At 38.5% G+C, this 20,927-nt stretch overlaps 1 protein-coding gene across 1 annotated transcript in view; it reads right to left on the bottom strand.

The window, feature by feature from the left end:
* Positions 1–16,799, bottom strand: part of fbxw7 (F-box and WD repeat domain containing 7) — a 103,834-nt gene extending 87,035 nt beyond the window's left edge. Inside the window, exon 1 of the mRNA XM_017306189.2 lies at positions 16,376–16,799. The gene's annotated coding sequence lies outside the window, so the exon portion shown is untranslated. The remainder of the gene's footprint in view (positions 1–16,375) is intronic.
* Between the last annotated feature and the right edge of the window lie 4,128 nt (positions 16,800–20,927).

Here is a 20,927-nt window from a genome sequence, read left to right as displayed (position 1 = left end):
CTAAAACTCGGAAACTTTATTCGGTAAGAATCTAAATATTGATCCTTATTTAGTATTCATATGTGAAAGTATGATGTCATTCAGTTTTTTAATAAATGGTGCAAGAACCAGAAGAGTTATGGAGTGGCATGATTTATTTTTGGTTTTCATTTCAAAGAATAATTATTGAGAACTAATTTTGTCTTCTAAATAAAACGATTTATAACTCATTTATTAACTGACGTCATTCATTTTAACAAAATGCAGTTTAAGACTAATAATGATGAATTCACTGCTACACTGAGATTAATTAGATTAAGAATTTGAATCACTTGACAGCCTTACAAATAATTATTTACGTCAGGCTGTCTTTGGGCTCAACAAAAACATCTTCTAACTTGTACTAATTATTACCTTATCTAGGGTTGGATCACGGAAAAACAGCAGGTCCTCTTAATGTCATAACAAATTAAATGTTATGGCATTAAGGGGGAAGAAAGCAGAGAGGTCAGAGCAGCAAGATAAGGATGATGGGACTTCACAGTCTCTTCCCCAGATGGCAGAGAAAATGCTGTTACTTCTTCTTTTGACTGTAAAAGCATTAACAGAGGATCACCATACAACACCTGCAGCAGCATGTCGCAGTGACTCACCGTCACACGTGTCAGCTCTTCCTCTGCGTCACAGATAGGAAGTGAACAATGGGCAACGGCTGGCAGCCAAGAAACATGTCTGTTCTTCTCAGCTTAGTCACAATGATAATTTATCTGTCTAAAAACCTATAAAAGTTGCATGAAGGACATAATGACGGATATTTATTCATTTCTTAAAAATGTATAGCTAAACCTGTCGTTCACCATAAGAATTAATCTCACGGTGAACAAAAATGAGTGTGATCATTTAAATTTGGACCAATTTTGATTAAGGAGACTTCATAACCCATTTTAATTATTGTTATCATTTTGTTTATTTTGGATATTTAAAATGCTTTCCAATTCCAGTGTTAAATTTTTTTTTTAAACTTTCATTTCTAAAGAACCTTTGAGTGGACATATTTAAATTAATAAGCCATTATTATTCAGGGTTGCCCAAGTGTATTATGATGCTTGCTCAAGCACCTCCACATTTTTAAAAAAAAATTTAAACACAAAAACACAGTGAGTCGCTTTTTGACTGCCCTAGAATCCCTACCACCGGGGTAAGCAGTTTTTCAGGGGGAACCAGGTTATAATAACATTATTATTAGTTGACAACTGTCACAAAATAATATTGTTTCTCACAATAATATCTGGGACAATTTATTGTCCAGCAGATTCTGTTATTGTGACATTCATAGCTATTTTTGGATCTATTAAAAACAAATCATCTGAATGTTGATAAGAACAACAATTTCCTCAAACAGTACACCATCAAACACTGAAATAAACAGTAAATGTCCTGTACTTGTGTATTGCTTTATCAAGTCCAGAGGACTCCAAAGCGCTTCGCACTTTGATTAGAATTTCATCTAAGTTTAAAACCAATCTCTTCAGTGCAATCAGTTGCTGACTATAGAGTCAAAGTTAGAGTAGAGCTGCTAGCATTTCTGTCTCGGAGTCTCTTTAATCCCCTCAATAAATCCTGAAGTGTTATAATTCCCAGGTCTATAGCAAGACAAGCTTAGCCTGATCTGGTGTTTAGGGGGAGATATTTTCAACAAGTTTGTTAAGTTGTACAGGACTTGTGCTTCGTTATGTGGTATTGGTTTGGTCATGTGACAGCGGTGGGGACACAGGACTGTCTGATCCTATTTTCTTGGTATCAAAAGGGTAGGAAAATATATGCAATATCAGTAAATATAAGTTATTGGCCACACCAACATTATTAATATTGACCCAAATTTTTATATTGTACATCCCATGAGTCCATGTGGGATAAAGACAGTGCAGTATTCAGCTGTGTTTAACTAAACACAGTTGTAACTATCCATCCATCCATTTTCTGTACACCCTTGTCCCTTAGTGGGGTCGGGAGGGTTGCTGGTGCCTGTCTCCAGCTAACGTTCCGGGCGAGCGGTGGGGTCACCCTGGACAGGTCGCCAGCCTGTCGCAGGGCAACACAGTTGTAAGTAAAACAAAAGGAAAAAAAATTTTCAAAAGTGAGATTTTTGGAGGGAAAAATTCCAAAACAAATACCAAATTGAAAATTGAATGTATGCATCTGACTTTTAGCTATTTAATGTAATAAACTCAAGAACCATTTTGTCGTGTTTATAATAAAGATGGCATTAAATAGATTTTTTTTAAAAGCAACAATGAGCATTGGTCTGAGCTAAAAAAAATGTTATCTGGTGAATCATTTATGAGAATAGAGTTTCACAAATATTCCTTGGAACAGCTTTTCCGCTTTCCTCCCACTTGTTGCACACTGCCGGTCAGCTGGCAACTTCTGCTTTAGGAGAGATAAATGTCGCAGTTTAGAGACTATCCAGTTGTGACATGAAACCAAAGGAGCTCCACCCAGCACTCTTATCGGGGTGGTGTACTTCTGACTCTACAGCGAGCAGCATTGTCTGTCAGGTGGCTAACTGTTAGCCTGTCCTTTAATCAGTTGGTTTCAGCTTGTTCTTGAGAGCAGAATGACAAAAGGGTTTAATATTCTGGGCAATAAGCACATTTATCTGAAAATCAATGCTAGGACTCATGGCCATAACAATATATTAGTGCATTTAGTAAAATCAAAACAATAAATAAATGTTAATGCATTTAAACATTATTTAAACCCTTCCAATTAATGTTATATCAATGTTTGCTAATAAAAATAAGAACAACTTTGGCAATGTCATACATTTTTTTGGATGGTGAAACAATATTTTTTACTAAAGTTTGCCATACCATAAGACAATTCTGTAAAAACTTGTCAGCATGCTGATCATCTTGAAAGATTTTCTTCTGGTTTCAGGTTCGTCTTAAGGAAGAAGGTGATGTTTGACCAGTCTAATTGAAAGTATGTGTTTGGACGTCAAACTGAAATTAAGTTGGGGGAACAAATGCAAGCCATCTTGTTTATAAGAGAAGGTTATGACTGTCAGTCAAGAGATAGGCATAACCTATGTCTTGGCTGACAGAGATAGGTTATCTGTATGAGGTAACCTCATAACAAGAATAGCAAATAAAGATGCAAATATTTCTGTCTAATGATTCAATTACGATTTTTTGGGTCATAATTCAGAAACAATTTTCAATTCTGCTTGTTGTCCTGTTTAAATTATGTGTCTGACTTAGTTTTCAGCATAAATCATACCAAATTGAATATAATGCATTTCCATTGATAATAAAATGTGTATACTGAACTCACAAACACAAATTTTCTTAGTGCAAACAATTTTTTTTAAAACTAGTTTTTAGCTAAAAAGGTTTTTGCACTACGAAGAGGAGGTTTTACAGAATTTGTGTATTTCGCAAACATGTTTTTTAACGACTTATTGCAATTCAGGTGTGATTTTTTAAATTGCATTTCTTAATGGAAACAACACAATTGCAAAACTGTGTTTTATCGACATTAGCAGAATATCAACAAAATTATGAGCAATAGGAACATTGTAATCGAAACCTAGTGTAAACAAATAGAACATTAATTTAAAACAATTCTATAATGTCTCAAAGTTCATCGGCGTATATTTTAAAAAAAGGATTTGTGCATAGAATTCTGCAAATTCATTTATTAGTGTTGGGTTAGCTTGGTTACGCAGCTTTTCTTAAATAAAAGAAATATCAAAAAGTTGGCCAAAATTTATACGGTGGCTGAGTGGAAGCAAAATGCAATGTGCTGTGGACTCGCAAATAGGAGCAGCAAAGAAGTACAACTTATACATGTTTCAAAGTCAATTTTTGAGCATTTCAAATTGATTCAGGATTCCCATGACTAGGAACAGTGATTCTCTATACAATCAATGTTTTTCTGCACCTCCAGTAGCAAATGAAGTGTGATAAAGAATGTTTGTGGCATTGATAATATGAGATTACAACCTAGGGCTCAGGGTAACCGAGGGTAATCAGTCTTCTTTTTATGAAAGCAACAAAAATGGGACAAATATTATAGACCGGGACACAACGGAACAGTGGAACAAGTGAAATCAGGAAGTGTTTATCTGCTCTGTCTGCTCACTGAAACTCATTGAAAGGATTATCCTCTATAATAGACTTAAAAGCCACTTTAACAGGCTGCCAGCTGCCTGTAGGTCAAGTCTGAGGATATCCTGCCACGACCAACCCAACACATTCTCCTTGTTGTTCCACACCAACATTAATAATTCAAGCATTTCACCTCCTCTTGTGTCCCCTATCCATCTTTAAATAAATGGTCATGGTAAAGTAGCTTAAATAAAACTAAAACATTCAAAAAGCTTCAATTTAAATCAACATTTAGTTCAAAGCCCAGCGGTTTCTCGAGGTTTTCCACACGATGAAAAGATTTTCAGATTAAACTCAAGATGAAATTATACATGATGTATTTTAGACCAGAGCTGACTTACCGCGTGCCTGCTTGAATTTAGAGAGACTGTAAATAATTCATTGACGCGGAGGGAAATTTGGGCCACAGAACTAATCTACATAACTTTGAATTGTACATTTTAAGACTGTTTGTGTCACACAGGAGAAACGGAGCCGGGGAAAATCTGCTGAAACCGCCAACAGTTCAAAGGTTCAATACTTTGTTCTATTTTTTCTTTTCTACAAAATGTATGTAACATGCAGACACAGCATGTTTCCAAACTCACTGGCTACATGTATTATTAATATCATTTACTTTTTAACTTTACATTTCCATGTTTTTAATAAGAAATAGCAACAGTGAACACTGGGGAGGGGGAAGAATGCCATGATGACAGAGTTCTGCCTCTGTCATCATGTTTGGCCTCTGTACATAGAAAAAATAAATCAAACTAAAAACAACAAAAAGGTCAATAGTTTTTCTTTCTTGATATGCATTTATGACATATTCTACTCTCTCCTGTTTAAAAATATGTATCAGACAGCACAGGACTGATTTGCCCCATTATTTTATTGATACTAAGTTACATCTGTCCATAAATCCTGATGAGTCCAATCCATTAGCTGCATGCTATCGCTAAGTGCTGGTCCAGAAGGAGTGAATGCTGCATGTCGGTGATTCCATGGTCATAAAAACTTTTCATTTGAATAATAAAATTCACTTTTTCGTAAAGTATCCCAAGAAACTGTGTTTGTAGAAATAAAGTGAACTGAAAATTGACATGTGGGGTTAAAAGAAAGTTATACTTTATTCCCAACATTTTTTGCTTCTTTAACTGTCAACGTTTTTTCACACTGATCTCATACACAGGCAATTTTCAGCTGTACAGAAAGTGTCTACTATCAAAGATGGAAGCATAGGAGAAAACAAATGCTCCAATTTGAAAGAAAACTCACTTTAGTTGCAGTGACTGACTGTACTTCAGACTCCTGGTGGTACCCTTTGTGGGACAAGAAAACCAAACAGGAAGAGAGAGTAGCATGCGCCTCCGTTCATTTCATCATATTTTAACACCGGTTTGCACCCACCAGCAAAGTGTGAGGAAAAGATTCTCTAGCACTGCGTCTGACTTGCTGTGTCCCCAACTGTCAGCGTCCCATCATCTCTGCACCGTCACCCCATGTTTACAACACAGCCCACATCAGAACCGGGGAGATTCCTCTCTGTTTGCAAAACAGCTTAAAGATACATGCCCCGCACTGAATTATTAACATCTTTCATAGATGTCACAGATTTCACAGATACAGAGCAGAGGGTCATTAACAACTTCACAGCCGACTGAAATGCTGCTGCAGCTCAAACATCCGGGTTAGTTTAATATATTAGAAAGACAAAACACTTCAAAAACACAAGATTTTACAGAGTATTTTTGGTCTAGTTTCTCTCAGTATCTTAGTAGACTTGAAAAACAACATAAGTAACTTTTCAAAAACTTTTCAGCAAGATATAGGAGCTGGTTTTAAAGGGGAAGTGTGATGTAAAATTTACTTTTTTGATCTTTACATCATGTCATAATGTTATTCCTTCACAAAAAACATACCTGGAGTGTTGCCTTGATTCTTTCATGCATGTTTGAGAAATTATTTAATCTCAGCTGTGCCAGTCGCCTGGGGGCACCTAGCTCCACCTTAGAGAAGCACCTCCAACTTAGAGGTTCAGTATCAAAGTTTCTGCTTGCTGCCTCACAGAGTGCGACTTCCCACACTCAGCTCCTTCAGACTAGCCAGTAGCAATTAGCAAACACCTAGAGGAATTGCGCCTCTGCTGAGCTCATTATACCATCCACTTCTCAGTGAAACGCTGGTAAACATGTTGTTAAAGGGATTATAGAAAAGCCATGTCGCAATGACTTCCTGAAGGTGAAGTTTCAGAAAGAGCAGGAGTTTTTAAGGAGACAGAGAATCAATTCTCTGGGCAATTCCAATTTAATGCCCAATTCAAGGCATTAAATTACGAAGTAAAATTTCTTTTTGATATATACAGATATATAGAACTGAGATCAAAGGTTATACTATGCATCTGGAAAACACATAATACTGACCCTTTAAGTCAATAATTTCTTAATAGTGATTTAAAAAAAAAAGTTCTAGTTTATTATTTCACTTGCCACATGTTCTAAGTTAAATCGTTTGCCAATGGAACAAGTACTTTATCAATATTAAGGAATTATTTACAAGCTCCTATAGCTTTCTGTAAAGTTTCTTAGTTAGTTTTATCCTGTTTCAAGTCTAAAATTATATTTGCAATGGAAATCTTAGTGCTGATATTTGCAGTAGAAAATCTTGCCAAGTACTTGGTAAGATTTTGTGCTTTTGCAGTGAGTAGAGAAGAACCAAGTGATCCAGAGGGGATTTTAAAAGGCAGAGAAATTTAGAAGAATAACGGTGAGAAATAAATCCGGTAAGTTGGTTCGAATGAAGACCTTACCAAGTCCAAAACCTGGTAACAATAACAACAAATATCTAATAGCATTACCTACAGCTTAGAACTTATTCCTGTATCCCTTCTCTGTGGCGTTTCTATTTTCTGTAGCAGGTGATTAACTAAGAGGCTTGATCCCAACCAGGAGGGAGAGCCGGGCTTCAGAGTGAGAACCAACTGCAACCTGACCTTTACTGCAGTAAAGCTCTGCTGTCCTGAACCAGCTGGATGGTTCTGATCACTTACACCCTCTAAGGGAGTTTCTGGAGATGGGAGATCCCTAATGGACCTCCAGAGAGACAGGGGAAAAAAAGCCCTTTCATTTGGTTTTTCCTCGCTCTCAGTCTCTCGCCTCCCTCCTCCACCCTCTGAACTGCCTAAATACAATACTAAAGCCAAGCCAGTTAAATCCCAACACCGTCTCTTTCTTTGATGGTTATCAGAGCGGTTCCCTGTTAAATTACACCACTAAAACAGACGGGACTTTGCTTCTGCTGTCTGGGACTAGTTTCCAGCTCCTCCTCTCCATTTCAGACTCCAATGCTTTGAATTTCCTTCCACAAATGTAAAACTCCCGACTTCTCAGACAAACCGCTTTTGTCCAAAGGAAGAGGTCATAAAACGCTCTGACCAGAAAACAAACCCCACCACCAGCAGCAGCAGCAATCCAGTCTTTCATTTCCAAACTGCTGAGCTTGCATGTGGCGTCAGCGCCTTAGTTATCGCTAAGCGACCAACACCTCAAAAGCATTTACAGCAAACTCTGGAGATCTAACAGTGTCTTTCTGTTAACTTCACCTCGTCGCTGTAGCGTCAAACCTCAATGTCCAATTAATGTTTGAAATTTTTTTCTTGCCTCAATATTTTGAGAAGCATATTTTAATATTTACATCAGAAACAATTGTGGGAATCTGACGTATCCCATTTCCCAGCCAATCAGGTTTGAGAACAGTTTTCTGATTTTCTACAAGAACAAAATACCGATAGTGTGTTTTATCCAGTAGGAATAGACAGGGTTTCCCCCAGTGTATTATAGGCCTGGCGCTAGTAACCCCGCCATGGTTTACTAGCGCCACCGCCAGGCTAAGCCTTTCTTGTTTATTTTTTTTTTAGGAAAATAAAATAAAATAAAATAAAAATTGCCTTTTTTTTAAGCCGGATTGCAAGTGTTTCTGTTGCTCCGAGCGTTTCACTATCTGAGGAGATTTATTTCTAAAAGATATGTTTATAGAAGATATGTTTATAGTTTATGCATTTAAAGCTGGACCAATCACACCGGAGGGCCTCTGCGCGTTGCCTCGCGCGCTGCAGCAGCTGGATGTCTAAAGTTAACCTCAGAGCAGCTCTCGCTCCCCCTTTCACTCCAACTGGACACAGGCTGACTGCTATAGATATTTACATCAACCGCCTGTGAGGAATTATGATTAGTTATGAGGAGTTATTGATTAAGGTAAGAGTTTAAACCTCTAGTTGCGCAGCTCTACATGAACCGCAGGAATAACTTGTAGTCGCGCTTTCAGAGGTGCTTTGAGCGAGCGGTGAGAATGATGTACATTTGTGAACAAAACATTATGTAACATTTACATCTCAACACGTTGCCCAGCGTTTGGCCCCGTCTTCCCTGTAAAGTTTAGGTCTGTGTTCCCGGTTAGCCGGTGCGTTAGTGGTCAACGACCCAGCACTAATCACTCATCGTGCAGGTTTAACCCGGTGAGGAGCTTTCGCGCTCTCCTCGCAGTCACGCATCACTCTGATTTTATATTATTTTATTACTAGTATTTTTCCAGTTACACTAAGCACCAAACCGTATCAAATGTTTTGTCCACCGAGTCAGACAGAGTTAATGCGCGCGGCCTCCGGACATCTGAAAAACTCGTCTGGAAACTCGACCAGCCAAAATTGTTTCTGTGTTCCCTTGCTAAAAACTCAACAGACACGAAATGAAAGAGCTACTAAAGACACATTAGCAGCATTGAATTAAATCTCCCATTTGTTGCGCATCTCTGCGCAGTGCAGCGGATTACCACATCATGGAGGGCCGGTCCAAGGGTGTATGAGGCCTAGAGCAGAATATGACTTAGGGGCCCCTTCTGTTGCTAAAAACATCAGCACCTCTAACAGCTTCTGTGTTAGATTTAGTGAAATCTAGGACCAGGGGTGTAGTTTAACTGGCAAACCTAAAAAGCAATAAATTATAACTGCAGTTTACTAATTTGTATTTGTGAACAAACGGAGCTAAAACTCAGAAGATTAAACTCACAGCATCAGATTGTAGCTGTGGTAACAAACCAATCTGACTATGAATATTGTTCTTTGAACTTCTACAAAGTAAACTTGCCAGCTCCTTAAAATCTTACATATAAATGTTAAACAATTTAAAGTATTTTAATTTATATATGCTGAAACCATTATGTCAAATTTAGAAGCAATGATAATCTCAATACACAAATGTTCCATTTATATATCTGTGGTCTATGTTAAAATATTAGCATTTATGGGGCCCCTGAAGCCCTGGGAGGCCTGATGGAGCCGCTGACTTAATTTGGATTTAACAGAAGTGGACATAATTGATATTTATTTTAATTGTATTTTTTGATTAGTTGTTTTTAAGACTAATTGTAGGTTTATATAGCAGTTCACTGATGGCGTTTTCCCATAACATAATTACCCAGTTATATTTTTATTTTTATTGTCTACTTAACATCTTTTAATACAAAAACACGGTGGACCGCCTCGGCGCCCTGACCACCGGGCTTACCAAGTTTTCTGGGGGAAACCCTGAGTAGGGTAATAAGGATTTAGAACTTCATTGCAATATTTTGTGGTACTATTGTGATATTGAGAGGGTCTATGGTATTTTGTGGTTTTTGTGTCTTTATAGCCATTTTTACTGCATAATTTGTGTTTTTAATGTTGTGTCCTTGGGTGCTTTGAAGGGCACTGACAAATAAAATGTATTATTATTATTATTATTATTATTATTATTATTAATGAAATCCATGAAGTCAATCTTGACAACCCAAGATGGATTTCAGTCTAGAAGTGTTTCTCAACCCTGGTCCTCACCTCCCCCCTGCTCTGCATGTTTTAGATGTGCCTCTGTTCCAGAACAGCTGATTCAAATGATTGCATGACCATCAAGTACTGCCAGAGATACAATTCAGGTGTGTGGCAGAAGGGAAATACCTAAAACATGCAGGACAAGGGGGCGGTGAGGAGCAGGGTTGAGAAACACTGGCCTACAACATGAGACTCATACTTTTCTGTTTCCATTGCAAGCAATCAAAGCCCACAAACAGAAATGTAAACAAAGGACAGCAGCTCTGATGATGCAAACATCAGAGCAAAATACAACTTTTCTACATTTAAAAACCCAGACATTTATGCATTTTATTTGGATTTTATGTGGTCAACCAACATACAGCAAAGTGAAATGAAAAATAATACATTCTTGATATTTTTTTAAGACATCCCAGCTCAGATAGGGAATAGCGCAAACACAGACGTCGGTGTTCTGGCCTGATCAGACCAAATTTGACCATTTGGTCAGGAAACACATCCCCATGATCACAGCACTCCCTCCCCAAAACCTGGCGTTGGCAGCAATATGCTGTGGGATTGAGTGTAAGAGAGGGCAGGAATGTTTGTCAGAGCTAAACGTACGGTTGTCCTGTCAATGTAACCATGGACACAGAGATGCACCATATTGGCTTCTATGAAAATCATATTCAGTATGTTGAAGACAAACGTGATCCAATCTGACTGAGCTTTGGGAGCAAAAAAAAACAAAAAACAAACAAGGCAAACAAAAAACATTCATCATTTTCCCTCCACTTAACAACCATCTTGTGCTCCTCCATCACTCACATTAGAGATGTGTCGATCAGGTTTTTTCCTGCCGATACAGATCACCCATGAGGGCCGATCACCGATACCAATCACCGATACCGATCACGTAATTATTTTAATTTTTTTTTTTTATCATAAACCCTACCGGTTACATTATGTGGAAAAAGGAACCACGAATTCACCTCAATTTAGACAAAAACTTGTTTTTAATAACTTTTTCCAAGAAGAAAACTAAACAAAACAGGCATTCTGCAAATTGTACTGCTATCGGTAGTACTATCTTTAACAGACTGATAACATATGAAGGCTCTGAAGAGGCTAAATAATGCAAAGAGCCAAAATAAAACCTCTCAACATTGCCAAAAAAATTCAAGTATAAAACTTAACATTCAAAGGCAAATACAGGTTTCATTACAATAAACAATCCTGAGTTACTGAATGAAAACTTCCTGATAGCATGGCGGCTAGCTGATTACTGCTAGTTCTGAGTGGCTGTTTGTGACTGAGAAGAGTAATTATGCAGAGCAGGGAGATTGATTTTTTTTTTTTTAGAGATTATCTGTCTCATGTTAGGACAGCGAAAGTTTTAATACGTATGTAAAATGTATTTTTTTAGGTTAGATGCTGCAGCTTTAAACAGAGGTTCAGTGTGAGAGTCACTACCAGGTGGACCAGAAGCGGCGCTCCGTCTGTCAAATATTACTACTTGTAGCGTGTAGCAGCGGTTCAACAGCGAGAGCAGAACCAGCTTCTTACATCACAGCTCGAAGACTTAAATAATTTTGCGGGTTATTTGTTTAGCTTTCTGACCGTCATGCTAATCCGGGTGAGTGTTTGTAGCTGTGCGCTGCTTTACCTGCTATCTGATCTTCCATATGTCTTTTTTACTGCAGTGAGCCTTGATGTAGCCAAACTCCGTCAAGTATGTCATTGTTTTTATGTCGAATTGGCTTCGTTGTGTTGATGCATTTTGACGTGCATCAATTTTCCGCCACAATACGCAAACTTCCCCATTCACTCAGTGCGTTATAGTTCCACATCGCTTAGGATTTGTTGCTGCGCATTTGCACAGTGTGAAGGAAAGAGGAGACCAGCTGCACAAGCAGGCTGCGAAATGAGATGCAGGTGATCGGTATCGGCAACAAGAGCCAATGATTGCCGATCACCGATCATGCACTTTTTCACGAAAATCGGCCGATTATGATCGGTGACCGATCGATCGGCACACCCTTAACTCACATGCCTGATTAAATACACTGATGGTTGTCATGGTAACAAAGCTAATAAATGAGAAAGGTTTCAAGGGGTATAAATTAGAGAGCAAAATAATTAATTGACTAACAATTAGTTGTCAATTAATGTTTTATTAGATTAAAATTTGTTCCAATTGATTAATAACGCACACTTAGACCTTCTCTTGGTGTGACCGCCATCCAGCAGAGGGCGCCACTGGTCACCTTTAAGCGGAGCCAGTAGATACAGAAACAGAGGACAGCAAATGGTGTAGTTAGACAGCGGAAGAGGGGGGAGACGGGCGGCTGGCAGTGTGTCCCGTCAGACTGTCAGTTCCCGAAACCACACACACACAAAAAAAGCCCGGTAAAAGCGCACGCGGGGTCAGAGTGACCCACCAGACTGCAAACAGGGTTAAAAGCTTGTGGAGCCAAATGGACTTTATTAACCACGGGAGGATTAATAATGTGAGAAAACCATCATTTTACTTTTATTCAGTATTTAACACAACTCACACAAGTTAATGTAAATGTATTTATTTATTTATTTCAGTATATTCTAAAAATGTTGCCCTTTATGTTATGTAAAGACCGTCGGCCTTCTTAATACAAGAGAAAACTCAAGTTTTTAAGAAAATGGCCGCTTATCAATTAATTTGTAGTCAATCTATAAAATCAATGAACTTCAGATTAACTCGATAATTGGTAACTTGCATCCCTATTCCCTAGTTTAAAAACAGCAGAATAGACATATCAATGACTACATTACATAGTGAAAATAAATATTCAATATCACGAGGCTCCACGTTGCTTCAATTAGGAACTGTTCTCTATTTTAGGGATAAATTTGACCCGTTAGAAGAAATGCCACGTGTGCGCCGCCAGCTGACGTCACAATTTATCAACACAGTCTTCAAACGGCAGGAAACCCACTGTCCACATGAGAAAGGGCTTAGGAAAGCCCTGGGGTGGGTAACACAGCGCAAGTCAGGAGTGTGGGAATGTAAGGCTTTGTGCAAACAAACTCTTGAGATAGCCCTGGTCTCTCACTTCTCAAGGCCTCGCCACAGCTATCAGCCAGGAAATCTCATGTCATCATCCTCATGCCCCATGTGGACCGAAAATATGCCATTCTTTTCCTGACACCATTGTCCTATCTTCGCACTTTACATTTTCAAAATCATCACCGAGCCGCAATGCTGCAAGCCAGGACGAGGGGGGAAACACGAGGGTGGCTTTCTAGAAAACGTTTCACGTTTCGACCAATGAGTTCTGCAACTCTTTCACGAGAATACATCATATATATTCTGATGTTGTTCTTGTTGACACAAACCGATGAGGTTATTGCTAGCTCGTCTATTTCTTAACACCAGATTAATCTAACAATATTGCAAAGCAACTACAGTGTCCCAGTGGGTAACATGAGAGCACCAAATCCAAAAGTTTTTATCTTTTCATTTGATGCTGTTTGTCACAGAATGGATTTAAAGGGGCAGTGTTATGGAAAATTTACTTTTCTGATTTCCATCATGTTATAATCTTATTCCCTCATCAAAAATATACATGGAGTGCTGATTTGATTCTTTCATGCATGTTTGAGAAATCATTTAATCTCCCATGGCAACCATTCAGCTGGGTAAAGCTAAACAGCTGCAGTCAATCTATAAGATCAAGCACCGCCTCAAAGGCAGAGCAGCCCTCCCCATGACTCCCTCAGCTCCTTCAGACTAGCCAGCAGTAATTAGCAAACACCTGGTCTAACTGTACATCTGCTGAGCTCATTATAATGCAATAATATTAAAATGCCATGTAAGGCTGGTAAAAACATCGCTAAAGGGTTAATAGAGGAGCCATGTTGTGATGACTTCATGAGGTTTCAGAAAGAACAGGAAGTTTTAAAGAGACAGAGAACCAATTTCAAGGTGTTAAATTATGAAGTCAAAATTATTTCAAGTTGTGTTTGATATAGCATTTTGATAACAACTAAAGGTAACAGTTATTTGACTTGTTATAAAATGACACTATGTGCCTGGAGAATATATACTACTGCCCCTTTAAAGAAACACAAAAACTACCAACAAATCTGTAGCCATCAATCCCAAATCACAAAAAAACATTTGTTCTAAAATATCCATCACAGTAGGATAGAAATTGATTTCTGCACCATGTCCAAACCGGGTGATTAATGGGGGGTGTTTGTGTCAGGATTCAAAGAATGATGAAAATACTGTCAACTCCGGCTAATAAACTTTCTTTCTTTTTATTTTCATCTATTCTTGTTATAATCTAGGAACTTTAATGAGTTTGCCTTTTTAAAAAAAAAAAAAAGAAACAGTATTTGATCAGCCGATCAGGAGAAAATCGGCTGATTCCCGTCTCTGGACAACAGATTAGTGCATCCCTAGTACTGATTATCTGAACTGCTACCAACACAGTTCTCTGTATGGAAAGTCGTATCATTGACAAAAATAAAAGTACTTCTTCATATCAAGCTTAAAATCATCCAAGTCAAGATGGATCATTTCTGAAAACGGTGACATACAACAAGAAAGAAAAGCTTCATCTGGTTACACCTCCATCACTTTAACTTACTGCTTTCATCTTATGATAGTCAGAGAGAAGAAGAGAGAGAGAGAGAGAGAGGAAGAAAGAGAGAGAGAAAGAGAGAGAAAGAGAGAGAGCGCGAGAGAGAGAGAGCACCGGGTTCAAAACTTTCTACTTTACCAGAATATCTGTCAAAACAAAATCTGAAATAACTTCCAATCATAGTTCATGTGGAATGAATGATACTCTCAATGCACATGGTGTGTTGTTTTTCTACAGTCACATGTTAACAGCCTTTCATTCATATTACAAAGAGCCCAGCCATGGATCCATTTTCACTTGAATATTTCAGCACTTTGTTACACACAGCCTGCCAGAAGGACAAAATACATTCCTATTCATTCAAAAAATTATCAAACACTGCAGAGCTAAAATAGCATGCAACGCCCAACAACTTGATTCCTAAAGAGCAAACAGCTGCTGTTTGACTGCAGAGTATTGAGTGCCACCATTTTAAATTCTAAAAAAAATATCATTTTAAACAATAAAGACAATAACCATTTGGCTAAAAACAAGACTTATTACAAGACATTTAAGCATGAGAAAGGAGGAACATTCATCAAAGGTCATTTGTTGGACATTCCAAGCTGACATTGACAAAATGCTTTGAAATGCAGAAAATTTCTGTGCAGCTTTTCCAGAGGTTTTAGGCTAAAGGGAGGTACAAAAATCAACGCACATATTTTGCTTGATTTTAAACCAATAAAAATGTTCTTGGTGTGAATTTCAAGGTCACTTAATGTTCTTCTAGATTAAGTTATTTGTTTTGAACATTTTTGCTGACATCTTTATTCAGACATCCCTGTTCTGTTACTTCTGCCATGTGTGCAAATAGTTTGACAAAAATTGATCTCATCTATCCTACCTGAGATATGAAAATGAATTTGATATGCAGGTTTTAAAACCAAGTTTTCTGATATTATAAAGTCTCAAAGTGCATTACTTGGAGGTTCAGCATTTGAAGCCTTTTAATAAATACTTAACAGTTTTTCTACAAACTTCTGACAACAATACTCTCATATGACATCACATGTAAACATTACAGTTTCATAGACTTTTTCAGTGATGCTCGTCACTTGAAACTAATTCTTAAGTGTTGTTTGAAAAGGCTCAAACACCGGCTCCTTAAACACTTTGTAACTACTATTCTTGACATCTACAAGTATTCATCAGGGGGAGGCGGGGTTTCTTTTGGCTGCAGACATAACAGCGATTTAGATATTGATCATCGTTAAAAAAAATAAAACAGATCTTTATATTTATAAGGTATCGTGAGCACACATGGGCTACAGTCCAGCCTTAGCTCTCCGGGTTAACCACATGCAGCTAGTCCACTAGGTTTCTCTGCTTAGTGCGTCTACATTTGACATTTTTAAGAATTTAAATCTTGTTATTGACACAAAGTGACTCGACTCGAGCGTTGTGAACGCTGTGCATAAGGAGAAAAGAATATAGTTGAATAAAGATAAGCAGAATTCCAGATATCCAGTTCATGCGCTCTTGTGATTAACTCTCCGCAGTTAGCATGCTCGGGATGCTAGTGAGCTTTGTTCAGGAAAAAACTCAAGTCAGACCGAGAGAATTAAACCAAAACAAGACTTTTCATGTTCTTTCACAGCCCTTTAACAAGACTTTCAAAAGACTGCGTTAAGTTAGCGATGCTAACGGATAGCCACCGAGCTAATGCTAGTTGATGCTAGGCCCCTCTGTTCACTGCTGAACGGAGCAGTTGTGATCTTGCACTGGACTGTTTTTACCTGGTGGATGTGAAGAAGGAGAGAGCAGAAGCCTCCGCTAATTCCGTCGGGCCGGGTAGATCCAGGACGATGTATCCATGGAAGCTCGACACTGAAAGCCAACGCTTGATTCCCTCCCTTCAGCAGCAGCAGTCGGCTTGCACCTGACTATCCGAGGCTAATGCGTTAGCACGACCGGTTAGATGAGCCAAAAACACCGCTAACGTTAGCTGCTCGCTTATACTGGGTGGTCTGCCCGAACCCTTGGCTCGGTTCTTGTAGAGTTCAGCTTATGGTGGTCTCGGGTCGTTACGAGGGGGAAAGCACACTGCTGAGACCAAACTGCGCGTCAGTTGCTGGTGTTTTTTAGCCGTTTACAGGCTCCTCCACAAGCGCCTGGTTTGCTCGTCTCTACCGACAGGAAAGAGTGGTTGTCGCGAAGTGATGACGTCACGGTTTTGTTTGCTCCACTGCGCCGCAATGTGACGTAGTAATATTTATAAAAATAAAAACCTATTTTATTGCTATTATTATACGTTTAACGCATCACAATTCTTACATGGAGCCAGCAAAACCTAGAATAAATATTATGTAAAAAGAAAATATCACAGAAATTATACTTAGACGAATAAATGAATGATAATAACAATACTAGTAATAATTGTCATAATAAAAATTTAAATAAAGGTGCATACGGGGGTATAAATTGGAAGCTAAATACAGAAAAGAATTCCTAGATACACATGTCAGGATGGAGTCGTAAGGAAGGAGGCAGAGGACTAGTGAGTGTGAGAGCCACTGTCCAGGATGAAACATCCAAGATCCATAAATACATCAAGGACAAAGCCTCAACGGACGATGTGCTCAGCGAATGTCTCAGGCAATGGGGAACAGAAGACAAGGTGCTGGAGGTACCGTCATGGGAGGACAAGCCCCTACATGGGATGTACCACCAACAAATAACTGAAGTGGCTGATGTCAGGAAAACCTACCAATGGCTGGAGAAAGCTGGACTCAAGGACAGCACAGAGGGACTCATCCTGGCCACCCAGGAACAGGCCCTAAACACCAGAGCAATAGAGGCTCAGATCTACCACACCAGACAAGACCCAATGTGTAGGTTGTGCAAGGAGGCCCCTGAGACAGTCCAGCACATAACAGCAGGGTGCAAGATGCTGGCAGGGAAAGCATACATGGAACGACATAACCAAGTGGCGGGCATAGTGTACAGGAACATCTGTGCAGAATATGGACTGGAAGCCCCGAGATCAAAGTGGGGAACACCCCCAAAAGTGGTGGAGAATGACCGAGCTAAGATCCTGTGGGACTTCCAGATCCAGACAGACAAGATGGTAATGGCGAACCAACCGGACATTGTGGTGGTGGATAAAGAACAGAGGAAAGCCGTTGTGGTGGATGTAGCAATACCAAGTGATTACAACATCAGGAAAAAGGAGCATGAGAAACTGGAGAAATACCAGGGCCTCAGGGAGGAACTGGAAAAGACCTGGAAGGTGAAGACCACAGTGGTGCCTGTGGTCATCGGGGCCCTTGGGGCAGTCACCCCCAAACTGGAGCAGTGGCTAAAACAGATCCCAGGAACAACATCAGACATCTCAGTCCAGAAATGTGCAGTTCTAGCACAGCCAAGATACTGCGCAGAACCCTCAAGCTCCCAGGCCTCTGGTAGAGGACCCGAGCTCAGAGGATGAGGATGGGGAGGGTGAGAAGGGAATTATTATATATATATATATATATATATATATATATATATATATATATATATATATATATATATATATATATATATATATATATATATATATATATATATATATATATATATATATATATAGCTGCACAGCTGGTCTATATATATATAAACTGGTTGGTGAATGTAGGTCACACTTAGCAGCATAGTTAGATTGTAGTGATATGTAGATTTGCTACATTATCTTGAAAATTATAAAAAAGTGTGAATGCAGTATATTGATATTTTCAAAATGGAGTAAGCATGTAAACCATAAAATAAAGTAAAAGTAAAATGTGAACAAATCTTAAAACAAATACATTTTGTAATAAAGCAGAACACTTTTAATATAACTACACATAAAATATGGATTTTGTCATAGTTTCAGTTCCAGCTGTTGTCTTTACTTATTAAAGATTGTGAAGGTGAAAGGTCTTATAAGAAAACACATATGTCCTCTCCTTACCAGAACTCTCTAGCTCCATCAAGACAACGAAGGTATTTCAAATAATTGTAAAATATGTCAAATCTGGCTAAGTTTATAAGGGTGTGTAAAAGTTTGAACCATCTATGTTCAGTTAGTATTTCCATGTGGCCCTGAGGCATTTTCTGCTTGTTCGACTTCACTTTCACTTAAAACATAGTTTTTCAATATAAACCTTTGGGCAAGATTTATTACAGTTCCACAGTTCATCCATAGTGGACAGATTGTTAGAATCCTACAGTAAATAATTGTGTTTTTGGTGTCAAAAAGAAGAAACTGAAAGAGCAAGAAGAGAGTTTGGAATTCAAATTGTGAAAATTAAGGGAAGAACCTTCACTTTGGTGTTGTTGCCCTGACTGTGAAGCTATTTAATCTCTGGTCTGATGGTTTAGGGTGAAGAGTTCACGAATAGAGAGGGTGGGGTGACACCCTGTTTCTACACCTGCTGGCAAAACAAAAAGATGCTCTCAGAGGAAGGGAGTAGCCTGTTGGTAGTTTTCTGATGCTGTTGTCTTCCTGTCAGCTGCAGAGACAATCTTCTGACCAAACAGCAGTGGAGGAGAGTCTCATCCAAAACTACTACTGCTAAAGATCAACATGAAGTTCTGGAATGGAAGGGAACTAAAAAGGCAAATTAAAAGCATATAAATGACTCTAAAGGAGAGGCAAAAAATTATTTAAGAAACCAGATAAGAAGTAAGCACTTGCATTTGCTTTGGTCACTGATCTATATAAACATACTAGGTCCATTAGCCATAAAATTAGTCAAATTTAAATGGGAAGAAAAAAAATGCTTAATGGAAACGGGCCAATTTTGAAGGAACTCACATTTGTCCATTTATGGTTTTGCGCTGGGATGAGGTGGTTTTTCAGTCATATGGTAACATCCTACTGACAAAAATAACGAAGAAGACGGCAGGAGGTAGAAGGAGGATGATGGTTTATATTTGTGTTTTATTTCAAACAATGTGCAGCTGGCTCCACCAGGGCTCTCACCTCACCACACAGTTCATACAAAGTTGTCTGTCATTTGAATGTGTTAAATGGGCATTTAACAATAATCAATTAATCGCATAATAAATTAAAGCAAATTCAATAATTCCCATTGGCATGATTTGTTGTTTATCTCTATTTTTCTCTTTCAAACAAAAAGTGGATGATGAAAGTCTTCAGTTTGGTGCTTTGGTCTCTGTGTGACAGAATCACTTCTTTAGAGATATTTCTTTGTTCATTTATTGTTTTTTACTTTACATTTATTGAATTACTTTTCAGGCATAAATCTCATACTAAATGTTTCTCATCTGTAATTAATGAGTAACTATCAGCTCACAGTCTGTAAAAGAATCCAGCCTATCAATGATGGTAGATCTGTACGGCCGCTAAGCTGTATTTGACTATTATGATTTAGTCAATTCTTCATGCTTATTGGTGGATTAACGACTGTAAGAATCTTTAGCTGTAAGAGTTTCCTGATGTTATTTAGAGATTCTTCCTTACTGTGTTTTAGGATCACACACACACAGACACATACAATGCCGCCTTAAAGAGATACAGTGATTGTACATTTAATTATTCTTCACTGAAGAAGACAGCATGATCGTAAGATCCAGTTCTGCATCCTGACCGACACTCAGAGAGTCAAACTGGACAAGGTTTGTTAGTTTCATTTTAGTGGACGCGTCCTGAGTTTCTTGAAGGATGCTACAATAAACTGAAACATTCAGTATCACTTATTTTTACGTTATAAATTAAGACGGGCAGAACATTGTGAATAATCATGTACAAACAACCCAGAAAGGGAGTAATTTGCATGATGCTTCCAAACTCATAAAACTCATCCACGCTGAAAAAGGCTTAACTCCTTTCAGCATTTTGAGCCTCCTTATATATAAATTTTTTTCTTAGTTGTGGATTAGTGTACAGCTTAAGTTAAACTTGGAGTGCCAGCATTGGTTAGTTTTGGCTTGCAGTAATTTTCATGCCCTGCCCGCGGATCCTCAGGGGAGAGTCTGAAACCCTGAGATCTCACGAACGGCGAGCATGTGATCCTGGGAAGTGTGCAGCCGAGGCCAGCATGCAGTCAGTGAGATGAAAAGCACACCCAGGAAACAAAGGAGGGCTGTTGATGTCCTCACTTTGTTCCCAAATGCTCTTAAACCAGGTATTTTGCGGTGGTTCATTTAGCTCTTTGTTCACTGAGGAAGCCAGTCAGGTATACTTCTAAAATTAGGGAGTATATTTGCAGCTTGTTCCAGATGGATTTAGAAACTGATTTACTAAAGAAAACCTAAAGGGGGAACATTCCCCATTCCTTGTGTCTGCATTTTTTACACAGTCTC

Source organism: Poecilia reticulata, chromosome 1, assembly GCF_904066995.2.
Source record: "Poecilia reticulata chromosome 1, P_reticulata-male-v2, whole genome shotgun sequence".
In the NCBI taxonomy this organism is placed as follows: Eukaryota; Metazoa; Chordata; class Actinopteri; order Cyprinodontiformes; family Poeciliidae; genus Poecilia; species Poecilia reticulata.
The sequence above is the reverse complement of the archived record's forward strand: the minus strand, read 5'-3'. Positions and strand labels throughout refer to the sequence as shown.